General features: G+C 37.0%; 1 protein-coding gene and 1 pseudogene across 2 annotated transcripts in view; both read right to left on the reverse strand.

The window, feature by feature from the left end:
- Positions 1–15,587, reverse strand: part of Lsamp (limbic system-associated membrane protein) — a 2,169,735-nt gene that overhangs the window by 1,484,818 nt on the left and 669,330 nt on the right. The window lies entirely within an intron of this gene.
- LOC134481072 (large ribosomal subunit protein uL6-like) overlaps positions 1–15,587 on the reverse strand; it is a 125,609-nt pseudogene continuing 110,022 nt past the window's right edge.

Genomic DNA, 15,587 nt, shown 5'->3' on the forward strand with positions numbered 1-15,587 from the left:
TTCCTTTGTGGCCCTGTAGCTACTTCACCACCATGTAGCTTCCATGTCTAACTCTCATGAGCTAACTTCTCTATTTCTCTTCTATCTCCCTCTTCAGGCAGTAATCTCAATTTATAGCCTTAGATTATCTCCTCTGGAGGTTTTTCTATAAAACCCTAAGAAAACTGTCCTAGTATTTCCTTTTTGAGTCCTAGCTTAAACTCTACTCTTTAACTACAATGAGAAACTCAAGAGGGTCCTGGGATTTGCTGGTAATAGCAAGATCCTAGTGTACCCTTGCTACCACATCCTTGACACTCTCAGGAATTCAACCTCAGTTCATTTCCCATCTTATCTCCCCCCTCCACCTATCTCTAATTCTGAAAGTATCTCTCTTTAATGTCTGCCCTTTTTAAATGTAATTTTTTTATGAAACTCAAAACTCTGATATTCTGATTTCTCCAAAGTTAGTCTTTTCCTCTCTCCTCTCTGTTTTCCATTGGTATCTTACATTTAAGTTTAACAATTACATATTTTTTTAGCTGTGCTGAGGATCAAATTCAAGCTCTCATGGAAGTGAAGCACATGTTCTATAACTGACCTATCCCCAAACCTTGTAACATTTTCACTTTTTCAAAAATCACTAGGAACTAGTGCCTTCAACATCTAGAACATTACCTACTACATGGGCAAGTTAAGTATGTGTGGACAGAATTAAATCTAAGTTAATCCCTACTGGATTTTTTTTCCCCTAAACCAGGTCACATTATAGTGATAGTATTTAACATGGTTGTATAGCTCAGTGCCTGGTATGGAGTTATTGTGAGATGAGTGGATCTTTGAAAAGGAAAAGAAGTAGTCCCTGACAGGACAATCTCCTTCGAATTGTACTTTAATGAACATCTGTTGTTTTGACATCTATAACCTGTGAGGGCAATGCCCATGCTAATTCTGATTTCCTAGTAGGTGCTGGTGGAAAAGGAGTGATTCCTGTTGCCTTGTTGTTTCTGCCATCATGCCATAATCCCAAGACTATCTATTAACAGTCTACACTCCCAGACCAAACCTTTTCTTCAATTATGCATTTCTCGGCACCTCATAAGGAAGTTTAAGAAGACTTTCTCAAACTACCATCTTCTCACAAGGTGAATGCAGTGGGCTTCACTCTGCCCTGATTCTCTTTGACAATAATGAACAGTTATCACCCTTCTTCCTGAAACTCTTTTCATGAAATCAGTGCCACACTAATGTTTTAGAATCCCTTCATGTCATCCTACCATGTTTTAATCTAGTTCTTTGCGTGGATTGTCTCATTATGCATTTTAAATGTGGACTGACCCCAGGTCTCTACCTGATGCTCTTAGCACATTACTCTTTTGTCAGATGTCCACTCTGTGGACTTAGAAATGGCTCTTATGCAAGTGACACAAGAACTACTAAATTTAATTACGATGGAAGAGGCATATTTAATTCAGTATCCTAAATTCTACAGAGTCTAGCAAAGTACCTCAGACACATACAATATATATTTATACATATATTAATATATATGTTTATATACATACATAATGAACAATTGTTTCTAAGATCTAATAATATCAGATACCCAAAGCATCTCAATGTGAGATATTTATTGATGCAAATTGCTAGACTAAATGCCAAGAAATTTGTGCTTTATGTGAAATTAGCACAGTTGGTTTCTCTCTCTCTCTCTCTCTCTCTCTCTCTCTCTCTCTCTCTCTCTCTCTCTCGATATTTTCTTTACTTACATTTCAAATGTTATCCCCTTTCCCAGTTTCCCCTCTGGAATCCCACTATACCTACCCGCTCCCCCTGCCTCTATGAGAGTGTTTCCCCACCCACATACCCATTCCCTCCCATCTTCCCACCCTGGCATTCCCCTTACTGAGATATTGAGCCTTCACAGGGCCTAGAGCCTATTCTCATTAATGCCTGATTAAGGCTATCCTCTGCTACATATGTGGCTAGAGCCATGTGTTCCTCCATGTGTATTCTTTGGTTAGTGGTTTAATCTCTGGGAGCTCTGGGGGGTTCTGGTAATTTGATATTGTTGTTTTTCCTAGGACTTGAAAACCCTTTCAGCTCCTTCAGTCCTTTTTTCTAACTCCTCCTTTGGGGATCCCGTTTTCAGTCCAATGGCAAGTTGAGAGCATCTTTCTAGGAAAGCCTCTTAGTAGACAGTTATATTGGGCTCCTGCCACAATGCACTTCTTGGCATCCACAATAATGTCTAGGTTTGGTGACAGTATATGGGATGGATTTCCAGATAGGGCCTTATGTGGATGACTTTTTCTTCTGTCTCTGCTCCACACTTTGTCTCTCTATACCTCCTGTGAATATTTTGTTCCCCCTTCGAAGAAGGATTGAAACATCCATTCTTTGGCCTTCCAACTTCTGGAGCTTCATGTGGTCTGTGCATTGTATCTTGGGTATTCTGAGTTTTAGGGCTAATATCCACTTATCAGTGAGTGCCTACCATGTGTGTTCTTTTGTGACTGGGTTACCTCACTCAGGATGATATTTTCTAGTTCCATCCACTTGCCTAAGAATTTCATGAAGTAATTGTTTTTAATAGCTGAATAATACTACTACATTATGTAAACGTATCACATTTTCTGTATCAATTCCTCTGGTGAAGGACATCTGTGTTCTTTCTAGATTCTGGCTATTATAAATAAGGCTGCTATGAACATAGTGGAGAATGTGTCCCTGTTATATTTTGGAGCATCTTTTGGGTATATGCCCAGGAGTGGTATAGCTGCGTTCTCAGATAGTACTATGTCCAATTTTCTGAGGAACTACCAGACTGATTTTGAAAGTGGTTGTACCAACTTGTAATCCCACCAACAATGGAGGAGTGCTCCTCTTTCTCCACATCCCTGCCAGCATCTGTTGTAACCTAAGTTTTGATCTTAGCCATTCTGAATGGTTGTTTTGATTTGCATTTCCCTGATGACTAAGGTTGTTGGACATTTCTTTCAGTGTTTCTTGACCATTCAATATTCTTCAGTACCCCATATTTTAATTGGGTTATTTGATTCTCTGGAGTGTAACATCTTGAGTTCTTTATACATGTATATTAGACATTAGTCCTGTATCAGATATAGGATTGGTAAAAATGATTCCCAATCTGCTGGTTGCTACTTTGTCCTATTGACAGTGTCCTTTACCTTACCAAAGCTTTGCAATTTTATGAGGTCTCATTTGTTGATTCTTGATCCTAGAGCATATATCATTGGTGTTCTGTTCAGGAAGATTTCCCCTGTGCCTATATGTTCAAGACTCTCTCCCACTTTCTCTTCTATTGGTTTCAGTGCATCAGAATTTATGTGAAGGACCTTGAACCAGTTGAACTTGAGCTTTGTACAAGGGTGATAAGAATGGATCGATTTATATTCTTTTACATGCTGACCACCAATAGAACCAGCACCATTTGTTACAAATGCTATCTTTTATCCACGGTTGGTTTTAGCTCCTTTGTAAAAGATCAAGTGACTACAGGTGTATGAGTTCATTTCTGGATCTTCAATTCTATTCCATTGATCTATCTGCCTGTTGCTGTACCAATACCATATAGTCTTTATCACTATTGTTCTGTAATACAGATTGAGGTTGGGGATCATGATTCACCCAGCAGCGTTTTTATTGTCCACTATACTGGATTTTTTGTTATTCCGATGAATTTGAAAATTACTCTTTCCAAATCTATGAAGAATTGAGTTGGAATTTTGGTGGGGATTGCAATTGACTCTTTAGATTGCTTTAGGCAAGATTGCCATTTTTACTATATTAATCCTGCCCATTATGAACATGGGCGATCTTTCCATCTTCTGTGGATCTTCTATTTCCTTTTTCAGAGACTTGAAGTTCTTGTCATACAGATCTTTCACTTGCTTGTTTAGAGTCATACCAAGGTATTTTATATTATTTGTGACTATTGTGAAGGTGTCATTTCCCTAGTTTCCTTCTCAGTCTGTTTATCATTTGAGTAGAGGAAGGCTACTGATTTCTTTGAGTTAATTTTATACTCAGAGACTTTGCTGAAGATGTTTATCAGGTTTAGTAGTTCTCTGGTGGAATTTCTGGGGTCATTTAAGTATACTATCATATCATCTGCAAATAGTGATATTTTGACTTCTTCCTTTCCAATTTGTATCCTTTTGCCCTCTGTTTGTTGTCTAATTGCTCTGGCTAGGACTTCAAGTACTATATTGAATAGGTAAGGAGAGAATGGGCGGCCTTGTCTAGCCCCTGATTTTAGTGGGGTTGCTTGAATTTTCTCTCCATTTAGTTTGATGTTGTCTACTGGTTTGCTGTATATTGCTTTTACTATGATTAGGTATGACCTTGAATTCATGACATTTCCAAGACTTTTAACGTGAATGCTTTCTCAGCATCCAATGAGATGACCATGTGTTTTTTTTCCCTTTGAGTTTGTTTACATAGTGAATTGCATTGTTGTATTTCTCTATATTGAACCATCCCTGCATCCTTGGGATGAAGCCTACTTGATCATGAAGGGTGATTTTTTGATGTGTTCTTTGATTTGGTTTGAAAGATTTTCATTGAGTATTTTTGCATCGATGTTCATAAGGGAGGTTGCTCTGAAGTTCTCTTTCTTTGTTTGGTCTTTGTGTGGTTTAGGTATAAGCATAATTGAGACATCGTAGAAGTAATATTATAGTGTTCCTTCTGTTTCTATTTTGTGGAATAACAAAAGGGTATTGATATTAGGTCTTCTTTGAGGGTCTGATAGAATTCTGCACTAAATCCATCTGGTTCTGAGCTTTTTTTTTTCTTTTTTTTTTTTTTTGAGAGCTTTAATGACTTCTTCCATTTCTTTAGGGGTTATGATACTGTTTAGATGGTTTATCTGATCTGGATTTGATTTTAGTACTTGGTATCTGACTAGAATATTGTCCATTTCCTCCAGATTTTCCAGTTTTGTTGAATATAGGCTTTTGTAGTAGGATCTGATGATTTTTTGAATTTCCTCAGTTTCTGTTGTTATCTCTCCCTTTTCATTTCTGATTTTATTAATTTGGATAGTGTTTATGTGCACTCTGGTTAGTCTGGCCAAGGGTTTATCTATCTTATTAATTTTTTTCAAAGAACCAGCTCCTGATTTTCTTGATTCTTTGTATAGTTCTTTTGTTTCTACTTGGTTGATTTTAGCCCTGAGTTTGATTAGTTCCAGTCTTCTACTCATCTTGGGAGTATTTGATTCTTTTTGTACTATGGCTTTCAGGTGTGCTGTCAAGTTGCTGATGTGTACTGTCTCCAGATTCACTTTGGAGGCACTCAGAGCTATGAATTTTCCTCATAGCACTGCTTTTATTATGTCCCATAAGTTTGGATATGTTGTGCCTTCAATTTCATTAAATTCTAAAAAGTCTTTAATTTCTTTCTTTATTTCTTCCTTGACCAGGTTATCATTGAGTAGAGCACTGTTCAATTTCCATGTATATGTGGGCATTCTTCCCTTATTGTTCTTGAAGACCAGCTTTAACCCGTGGTGGTCTGATAGAACGTATGGATTTATTTCTATCTTTCTGTATCTGTTGAGGCCTGTTTTGTGACCAATTGTATGGTCAATTATGGAGAAAGCACCATGAGGTATATGAGAAGAAGGTATATTCTTTTGTTTTCAGATGAAATGTCCTATAGATATCTGTCAAATTCCTTTGGTTTATAACTTCTGTTGGTTTCATTATGTCTGTTGTTTCTGTTTCCACAATTTGCCCATTGATGAGAGTAGGGTGTTGAAGTTGCCCACTATTATTGTGTGTGATACAATATATGCTTTGAGCTTTATTAAGACTTCTCTTATGAACGTAGATGCCCTTACATTTGGAGCATAGATATTTAGAACTGAGAGGTCATTTTGGTGGATTTTTCCTTTGATGATTATGAAGTGCCCTTCCTTTTCCTTTTTGATAACTTTTGGTTGAACATCAATTTTATTCAATATTAGAATGGCTACTCCAGCTTGTTTATTGGAACCATTTGCTTAGAATATTTTTCCAGCCTTTTACTCTGAAGTAGTGTCTGTGTTTGTCACTGAGGTGCATTTTCTGTAAGCAGAAAAATGTTGGGTCCTGTTTACCCATCCAGTCTGTTACTCTATGTTTTTATTTTAAATTGGGGAATTGTGTCCATTGATGCTAAGAGATATTAAAGGGTTGAGATGGCTGTTTCCTGTTATTTTTGCTGTTAGAGGTAGGATTATGTTTCTGTGGCTATCTTGGTTTGGGTTTGTTGCAAGAAGATTACTTTCTTGCTTTTCCTGAACTTTAGTTTCCCTCCTTATGTTGGAGATTTCCATTTATTATTCTTTGTAGTCCCGGATTTGTCGAAAAATATTGTGGAAATTTATTTTGTCATGGATAATTTTGATTTCTCCATCTACGATAATTGAGAGTTTTGCTGGGTATGGTAGGTGGGCTGGCATTTGTGTTCTCTTAGGGTCTGAATGATATCTGTCCAGTATTCTAACGTTTATTGTCTCTGTTGAACAATCTGGTGTAATTCTGATAGGTCTGTCTTTATATGTTCCTTGATCTTTTTCCCGTACTGACTCGGTTGGTTTATTTTGTTCTTCTCTAAGAAATATTTGTTTTCATGCTGTCACTGAACTGACTTGTTTATTATTTACAGTTCAAATGTTATCCCATTCCCGGTTTCCCCTTTGTAACCCCCTATCCTATCTCCTCTTACCATGCTTCTATGAGGGTGCTCCCCCAGCCACCCACCCACTCTTGTCTTACTGCCCTAGCATTCTTCTACTCTGGGGCATCAAGCCTTCACAGGATCAAGGGTCTCTCCTCCCATTGATACCATATTATGCCCCTTCAGATCCTTCGGTCCTTCTCCTAATTCCTCCATTGGGGTCCCTGTGATCAGTCCAATGGTTGGCTTTGAGCATTCATATCTGTATTGGTCAGAATCTGGCACAAAATGTCATAGGCTAAAATCTACTCTTCTTCAGTTTATTTGTATTTCTTTTGAATGGTCCACTTTACATTTTTGTTTTCTTTATTCCATGTTGAAATCCCATCTACATAGGTGGTGAATGCCATCTAAAATGACCAAAGCTCTACATAGACAATGATTTGAGGTTATGGATATCACAGGCCCAATGGAGAGGAAAAAAACCAAGCATTATCATGAGAGAATTTTCCCAAAGCCTCCTGTAGGAGACATATTGGGCTCCCTTTTCTCTTCCCCAGCTTCTAATATACATAAACTTCTACTACTTACAAATTGAGATAGAAAAATACCATTAGCTACACAGAAAGGAGGTGGGAAATTAGGTTCAATTTCATTTCATTTCTATTTCATTTTCATGCCCCAAGCTTGAAGTGTCTTTCTTAGGAATATGATGTCATCCCTTTGACAATCTCTTGCTCTATCCAATCAATGTGTAGAAATGACTGTCTAAGTGGGGTGAGTTACAACAGTCTCATTTAGAGTACCTAACCATGTTTCCCCACACACTGGAAAGAAATGATGATTTCATGAAATTGCTATCAAGAGTCTTAAAATTTAGTAGAGTGTTCAGGCATAGTCACATACTTAGCCAGTAATTAGTAAGTATAATGGAATCCAGTAATATTGTGTTTAAATATTAATATAAAACCATAGTACCTGAGGATGAAGGTTTATAAGAGGGTGACAGTCATGTAGAATTATTAACAAACTAAGCTTAAAAATATTCTAATGTCACAGAAAAAAAATGTGTCAGCCTATAATTTTAAGTTGATCTCATACTCACCTAAAGTGTGGCACAGCATAATTTGGCAAATATTTAGTGTCTGGTTTGTGTTTCTTCTTTATTTCATAAGAAGATATATTTGTGCCCCCTATATTATTCTTCAGATTGGCACAATTGTTAATAGTGTATATCACATGGATATAGGGTTCTTACCTCATAATTATACCCACAATTTTCTAGAGTCATTAATGCTTATGCTCTTTCAATGTGGTAAAGTGGTATTAAGAAGGTTAAGTGACTCTTCCAAAGTCACATGGTTCTTTTGTTTGTTTTTTCATTCAAGAAATCTTGTTTTATGAAAAGATAATTATTCTAGGGCTCTTGTTCAGATCTATCTTGTTTTTGAATGTTCACAAATGTTTGTATACTGAAGGCTTGGTCATCAGCCTGATATTTCTGGGAAGAGGTTGAAATTTTAAAATCTGGGGCTCACTGGAAGGATTTTGTTTCCTTTGAAGTCTGTCCTTAAGACAGTTGAAGCTGCAGTTTCTATTCTACCTTTAACTTGTCTTTCTGGCTGCCATAAGTGGGGACAGCTTCATGTACCCATTGTATTGTATTGCTTTTTCATAGACCTAAAGAAATATATCCAACTAACAATGGACTTAAATGTATGAAACTTTGGGCCAAAATAAAACTGTATCTTTCATAAATTTTGCATTCTCTTAAATGTTTTATATCATAATGCAAAGTTTACTAATTGATATCATGATTCTTCAGAATTGTTCAGCTTTCTAAAAGTGTAAAGTTTAGGATACTTGGGGCAAACTCAAACACACAGTGAATAGATATATACACTGTACTATTGCATGTACATCTATATCTAGGTTGCAATATTGTTCTGCTGTGTGTATATGGAAGGAAACTGTTTTAACATCAAGCACTGGTATAAACATGTCAGTATGTTGTAGGATGATGTCAATATGCCGGTGAAGGCAGGTACAAGATAGAATGAGGGCTATCATTGGACAAGAATGAAGGATGGGAGGGAGAAAAGTTTTAGAGGAGGAGGAGACTGGAGTGGAGAGGAAAGCAGCTGAGAGAACCTGAAGGTGGATGTTAAGATTCCTCTCTGCACATTTACAGGTTGTTATGAATCTTTTAAGGTATGGACATGTATGACTTTGTATGACTAAGTGGGCAATTAGTTATTATCAGTTGGATCAGAGGTTATTTGGTTGTATATTCTTTCATGTGGCGATTTATTTGAATTCAAGAGAGTACGTGGTGGCTGGAGACACTAGGCCACCACAGAATTGGGATGTGTATGTCTGGCATGATGGCAACCTGCCTTGGGAACTAGATGGGTAGAGAGATTGTTGCCAGGTTCAGAGAGAGGCCATCAGCAGTGTGATATGGGATGGAGCAAAGCGGGTGAGAGGCTTTGCTGACTGAGATGAAGATAACTACCAGATATCTTGGGGCACTATGGTGCCAGATCTAGAGCAGGATAAAAAACAGCAATTTTATAATTTTACCAGTGTGTTCGTTAAATTGTCATTGACTTTGTATTTATGCATAATAAACTAAATTTAATGGCTATGCTTTATAAATAGTAAGATTACATGCTAATAAAGAAAAAGAAATATACAAGAAAACATTGAGCATCTTAAAATTAAAAACATGACCATATACACACTTTATGCACTTCCATAACTACATGGTCCACACTCTAAGCTCAGGGGAGGAGAGGATTGTCAATAAAATGTACCCATGAGCACCCAGCAAGGAAGAGATCTAGCAGTTCACAAATTATCTCAATTCCTTAGTTAAACAATTACTTGTTGAAGGTCTATTATATCTTGGTCACCAATAATAGAATGCTAATGTTTAGGACAGAAATATAAGTGTGTGTTGAAATCAATGAAAATGGAGATATCAATCAGAACAAGACAGGTATATATGATTTCTCATGTGAATTTGTACTGCATCTGAGAGTTATGCAAGTATTAATAAGGTGGCTGTGTAAATAGGAATGAGTCCTAGGAGAAATCACATTTAGATCTGGAAAATCAAAAAGCTTGAACCAAGAATATGAGTGGTTTTTGGAACTAGATACAATAAAGAGAAAAAATTATAGGTATTTCAAATGGGATTTTTAAAGATGATGGGTCAAACAGTTTGGGAAGTGAAGAGAAGCCAAAGAAGAAATTATAGATTTATGTTCATATCATTGAAATGATGTCACAGTAGCCCATGCAGCACACATATCCCACTCAAAATCACCTCATGTTCAAGCAGTACTGAGGCAGCCTGTCAAAGTTTTGGACTTTTGAGATCATGCTCTCTCAAACTTTCTTTCACTCTCTCTACTCTCTCTCTCTCTCTCTCTCTCTCTCTCTCTCTCTCTCTCTCTCTCCCTACCTTCATCTCTCCCCCACTAACTCTCTCTCTCTGTCAAAATGATTGTAACTTAAGAACACTGAATCATGGAGAAAATTCCTTAGTAAGCATTACTAGAGGAACTTTTCAAGAAATGTTAATTATTCTATTATCAGAGAATACTGGAAAAAAGACCAAAAAAATAGACATCTGACCTTCTGTTCCCTGTGACTTTCTTAATCTTTAAGTTCCATTTTTCTTGTATCTATATAATTTAGCAGGTGGTGTTTTGAGAGGATGTGTTGGACAAACCCTTTATTTAAACATCTGATAAAACGTCAATTCTATTTCCTTCCTAATCCTATGTCATTAGAAGCAAAATGGTATATTTGGAAACCACTGAGATATGAACACTATAACCTTTCTACCAGACCTACTGGATTCTCTTTCTTTCTTTTGCGCTCATTTAAATGATTGCAGTCAATTATGGTGAGATATGATTTCTGGACAGGCAAACTAGCTATGTCAAGCAGGGGGGTTCACAATAGTCTGGCAGGGGACCCTCAAAACCTCTAATATCATTATTTTTGGCAGGGTAATTATGATGATAATAACTGGGAACAAATATCACCACTAAGTGAAAAGAAAAGCAAATGAAAGCAAGATGCCAAACCCCTACCATCTAACATTTAGATAAGCCCACAATTGTAACACAAGTCTGAAAGGGAAAACCTACATAATTTAAAGTTCAGGTTAATCTTGAAATTGGTGAGGATAATTCAAGATTGAAAGAGGCTAATTATGTTTGAAATTAATGAATCAGATCCAGTCTTTCTCTCGACTCTATACAAAGTCTGTATTATGTAAAGGTTAATGTGCTAGTGAGTGATACAGTTCCTAGTTGTTATTGTGGTTTACTAGGGAGTGTATTATGTGGATCCAGAATATCTTTATCTGTATCTTGAATCTGTAACTATCAATGAGCCAAATATCCTCCATTTCTTGTTCTCCAATTGGGTTTTTTCCCCTATGCTTCTTCATTTAGCCTCAGTGTTTGAATCAGAGGTAAAGGGAAATGCCTTTGCTATTTTCAACATCGGATGGTTCCTACAAATCACCTTTGTTATTTTTAAGGATCTCATTTCTGATACATGTGCAACCGATATCATAAGCCAAATGAATTCCTCAAACACTGTCCTTCACATGAGCCACTGTCAGCTGAGGATTTTCAGTGATGTAACAGAGGTATCTTCTCGTCAAAGTGTAGACTGTATTTCCATCTCATGTTTCAATAAACCTGAGGCTGACATAAGGGAAAATAATTGCATAAGAGGAGGTAAAGCCTGGTCACTGATGGTTGGCATGCGGAGTATATATCTTCATAGTATAAGGGAAAAGATAACTGGTACACAGTCCAGCCCTTCAAAGCTTAGTAAGTCTGATAGTAACATCATGCCAAGTTCTTCGGAAGAAAGAAAAGCCTCATCAAGAATGATAAAGATCAGGATATTCTAGTTATAGTTATAAGCTCTCACAACAGAGAACCTGTCTCCACCTAGCACACATAGCAGGGTTCAAGAAGAAGTTGATTTACACCAAAGAGAGGCAGAACCAAAATAATAAGAAGGACTGAGGAAAAAATAAATGTGCTCATTTTGCATGCCTTTTCAACACTGTCTCTAGTCAGCTTAATGTACAATTCTTGTTATATTATAAGCTGCCTTGTTAGCTACTAGTCTGGTATTTTAGAGGGAATTGCAATGCTTGTGTGTGGAGAGAAGAGAATGCTGCCCCTTTAAATCATTAACATTTGCTCTACAAACGTTGAGGAATCCACTCCCAAATGAGTAAGCCAGGCTCTGAATTGCTCCATTGTTTTCATTGTTCAGGGAGAGACCTTGGTCTGAGAGCTGTTTGCAGTGTCCACCTTCCTTGCTGCAGGTAAACAATCCCATCTTCACTATTGTATCTCCTGGTTCTTTTATGGCCTTGGAACTCACTAAGAGATAAGCTTGTTGTGATGGTTGACACCTCCACATTGTATTACATATGTATAACTAATCTTTTCTCAACATCTACACAAGGCTCCTTGACTTACAATAAAGCTATGGCTTAATAAATCCATTGTCATTAAAAGTATCATAAAAAACTTATATTCTGTGTATCTACCCTATCATTTACCTCTGCAGTACAGAGCACTATAGATATCAGTGTTTGGTCCTCCTATAGTCATTCCTGTAACTGTCAAGGAGCTATTGATAGCTGCTGTATTATGACCAGCTGCTGTGTCTTGTCTCAGATAGGACTAAGAGAGAAGAAATCAAGTGACATGGTATAGTTGCTGTTAAATGTCCATTGTTTTTTTATCATTCTAAATAGAATCACCATAAATTGGGGACATTTGTATTTACAGATATCATACCGTATGAATATTTCCAGATATGTTATACACAGTCATATGTGCACTGTGGATTCTGATGCTTCAAGTAACAAGTCCAGAGCTGTAACATTTTCTGAAAAATGCAGCTCTAACAAGAAAATTATTTCTGCGTGTGTGTGTGTGTGTGTGTGTGTGTGTGTGTGTGTGTTCATATACAATGCTAAAAGAAAGAAAAGGGGTCTACTTGGTCATATAATAATAACACTGTGTGTAAACATCACTAAGGAAAAATATGTTTATCATCAAGAAAACATAACTGGTAATATTGGTTAGTCAATAAAAATACATTTCAGTACTGATACTTCAAGTCTATGAAAAGGTTCAGGCCGATATTATTTTAATTATAATCCTGTGTGAAAGTAGTTATGCGCACACAAATTATAAAGAAATATAAAATAGTAAAACCAAGTAATCAATTTCATGGTTACAATCAATCCAGAAACAGTTATTGATTCCCTTCTGTAGGCAAGTTACAGGGGAATAATTGAGTGAGATGGGCTTCACACTCTAAGAAAACTGCAATATTATCGAGCAGCTATGAGGTACATCCAAACATAAAATGAATTGAAGAGGCAAAGAGATTGAAAGGAGAAAAAAAAAAAGAATGGAAAAAATGGATTTAGCATGGTGCCAGTGAAAGTCATTGAAGGCTTTTGAGAAGTTTAAGAACATAATGAAAAGGTTTTAAGAAGATTAATACAGAAAGCCAGGTTAGAGATAATCACTAAAATGGGCAAGGAAGGGTTGTATCTAGGGATATTTTTTTCTATCAATTACAAAGCCAAATTTGAAGTCTGCAGCCTTAAGCACAGCCTCAACCCAGAGCCCTGCTCACACTGTTACACAGAAGCTAATGTTCTTTCACCTCCTACGTTCTTCCCCTGTTCTCCACCTCCATTCTTTTCCTTCCTGGCTGACTCTTCAAGACATAGCAAATGAAGGCTTCTATTAACGTGGATGTAGGAGGAGGCATCCAGCCAATTCTCTAGGAGCCCATAATAATGCATTATTCTCCTGTGTCGAGCGAGAGCTGTGGGGTCCTTTGGCTATAGAAGCCTTCAGTCTCCAATTCCACAACACGAAATCCCTGGGTTCCAGAACAGACCCTGGACACCTTAGGGCTTAAATGATTTGTAGTATTGAACAAAACCTGTCACATACTTAGAGATATAAAAAAGAAATATATTGGTATGGGGTCATTGGTAGCTGATGGTCTCATGCTGACTCTACCTGTTTTTATGAAATTTTGTTTCATTTTTATCAAAAAAGTCTTTTTTTAAGGAAAGAAGACCCATAAAAACCTTTCAAAGAAATGTCTTTATTCTTCAAAAACTATCTATTGGTCCTTGTATAAGGGATAATATCTCTATTTCCTTTTAAAGCAACTAAGAATTTAAAAGGTAAAATGAGTCCCCAAAGCAAACTAATAAATGGAGGAGTCTTGCTGGACCTCAGAAATGCAATTTCCCTAATAGTTTTCTTGCTGTATTTTTTTTAACTATTGCCCTCATCGTTTGAATTATACAGAGGGCACTGGTATAATTACGATTGCTTGACAATTTTTTTTTAATTTTAGAGATCCAGAAATCATGTAAACTCTATGAAATTGTCTTAGACATCTAAACCATTTGGAAACTCTATATTACTTATGAGTCTAATTCTAAGATCGTAACTCTTAGCTAAAGTGAAGATGACGTTTCCAAAAGTCTTTGAGCCCACCCCCTTGGAAATGCCTTCCCGGAAATGTCTCAGGAATTCTGAAGTCGTGCTGCGCTTCCCTACCTATTGCACTCTGTCTACTCCGCTCATTTACTATGAATCCTCCTTCATGACCGAATCGCCTTTGAAAAATTACTCCTATTAAACTAAATTTCTCTGTCACTGCAAGAGACATAAAATTAAAAACTATCTGTCTTCAATCACGTCAGCCTTTTTTCCTCGTCTCTTAGGTTCCATTTATCAATAATTAATATATAAAGAAGACTGAAATCCATTTCAATTTCAAAGGACCAAACGTTTCGCTGATTAATAAAAAATTGTGCTCACAAAGATGGAGGGCACGCCACGGGGAAATGATGGACAACCTATCACTTGCAGGGAATAGATTTTCAGGGCCACATATGCTGTTTAGCCTACCTTGGGTAAAATAGGCCATGTGGGGAAGCATTTCTACAGGAGTACCACCTGCCTGGTCTGATTTCTCACAAAGGAGGAATCCATGTCCACAATTATCATCTTGGTCTGTTTGAGTTACTCCTACATTTAGGGATTATGAAGACAATAAAGGTTAATTAATGTTTTAACAATCTACTCTCTACATGTAAGACTGCATCTATTTTATTAATCAATTACTGTGCCTGTCATTAGGGTTTTACAGCATGAATATATAGGTCACTATATAGTAGGAGATTGATGGCATCCATGAAGGAGAATCTCTACTCTTTTTTTTTTTTTTCATTTCCCATCTATCCAGTTCATGTCATGGGAAGATGTCTTGGGTACTGATTCCTGCCCTGATTGTTGCCATTCTTGCCTTTTCTATCAAGGAATTTAGCACTGACTTAGGGAATCAAGATCACTCAAATGTCCTAACTCTACCCAAGTATGTAGTTCTCATAAAACGACTGGCATTCAGCAATGAATAGAAGATGTATTCCCCTCATTTTACTTCTCTCTCTAGTCACTTCAGGAGTGCATTCCCAAGAACTGACAGGAGTCCTAGCTCCTCATTTTTATGAGAATTTCATTTCCTAGGTCTGTGCAGTCACAAGGGAGATTCTTCAGGATCATTGAGGGAATAAAAGAATTTTCAGTGAAAGCAGAAAGATAATTAAATAGTATGTAAATAAAAATGGACAGAATGAGTGTTATGTGACTTAAATTCCTTTCCTGAGAACTTGAGAAGTGATGGAACCCTCAACACATTTTACACAGTCATACAGGAGGAAAATTTCTTCATGATACCTCATAATGGCATTATTCCACCCTGCCTGACACTGCAGAGCTCAGTTCAACATGCAGGGATCTAAATGTTAGTGTGATTGCTGAGTG

Source organism: Rattus norvegicus, chromosome 11 (genome assembly GCF_036323735.1).
Source record: "Rattus norvegicus strain BN/NHsdMcwi chromosome 11, GRCr8, whole genome shotgun sequence".
NCBI classification, from domain to species: Eukaryota; Metazoa; Chordata; class Mammalia; order Rodentia; family Muridae; genus Rattus; species Rattus norvegicus.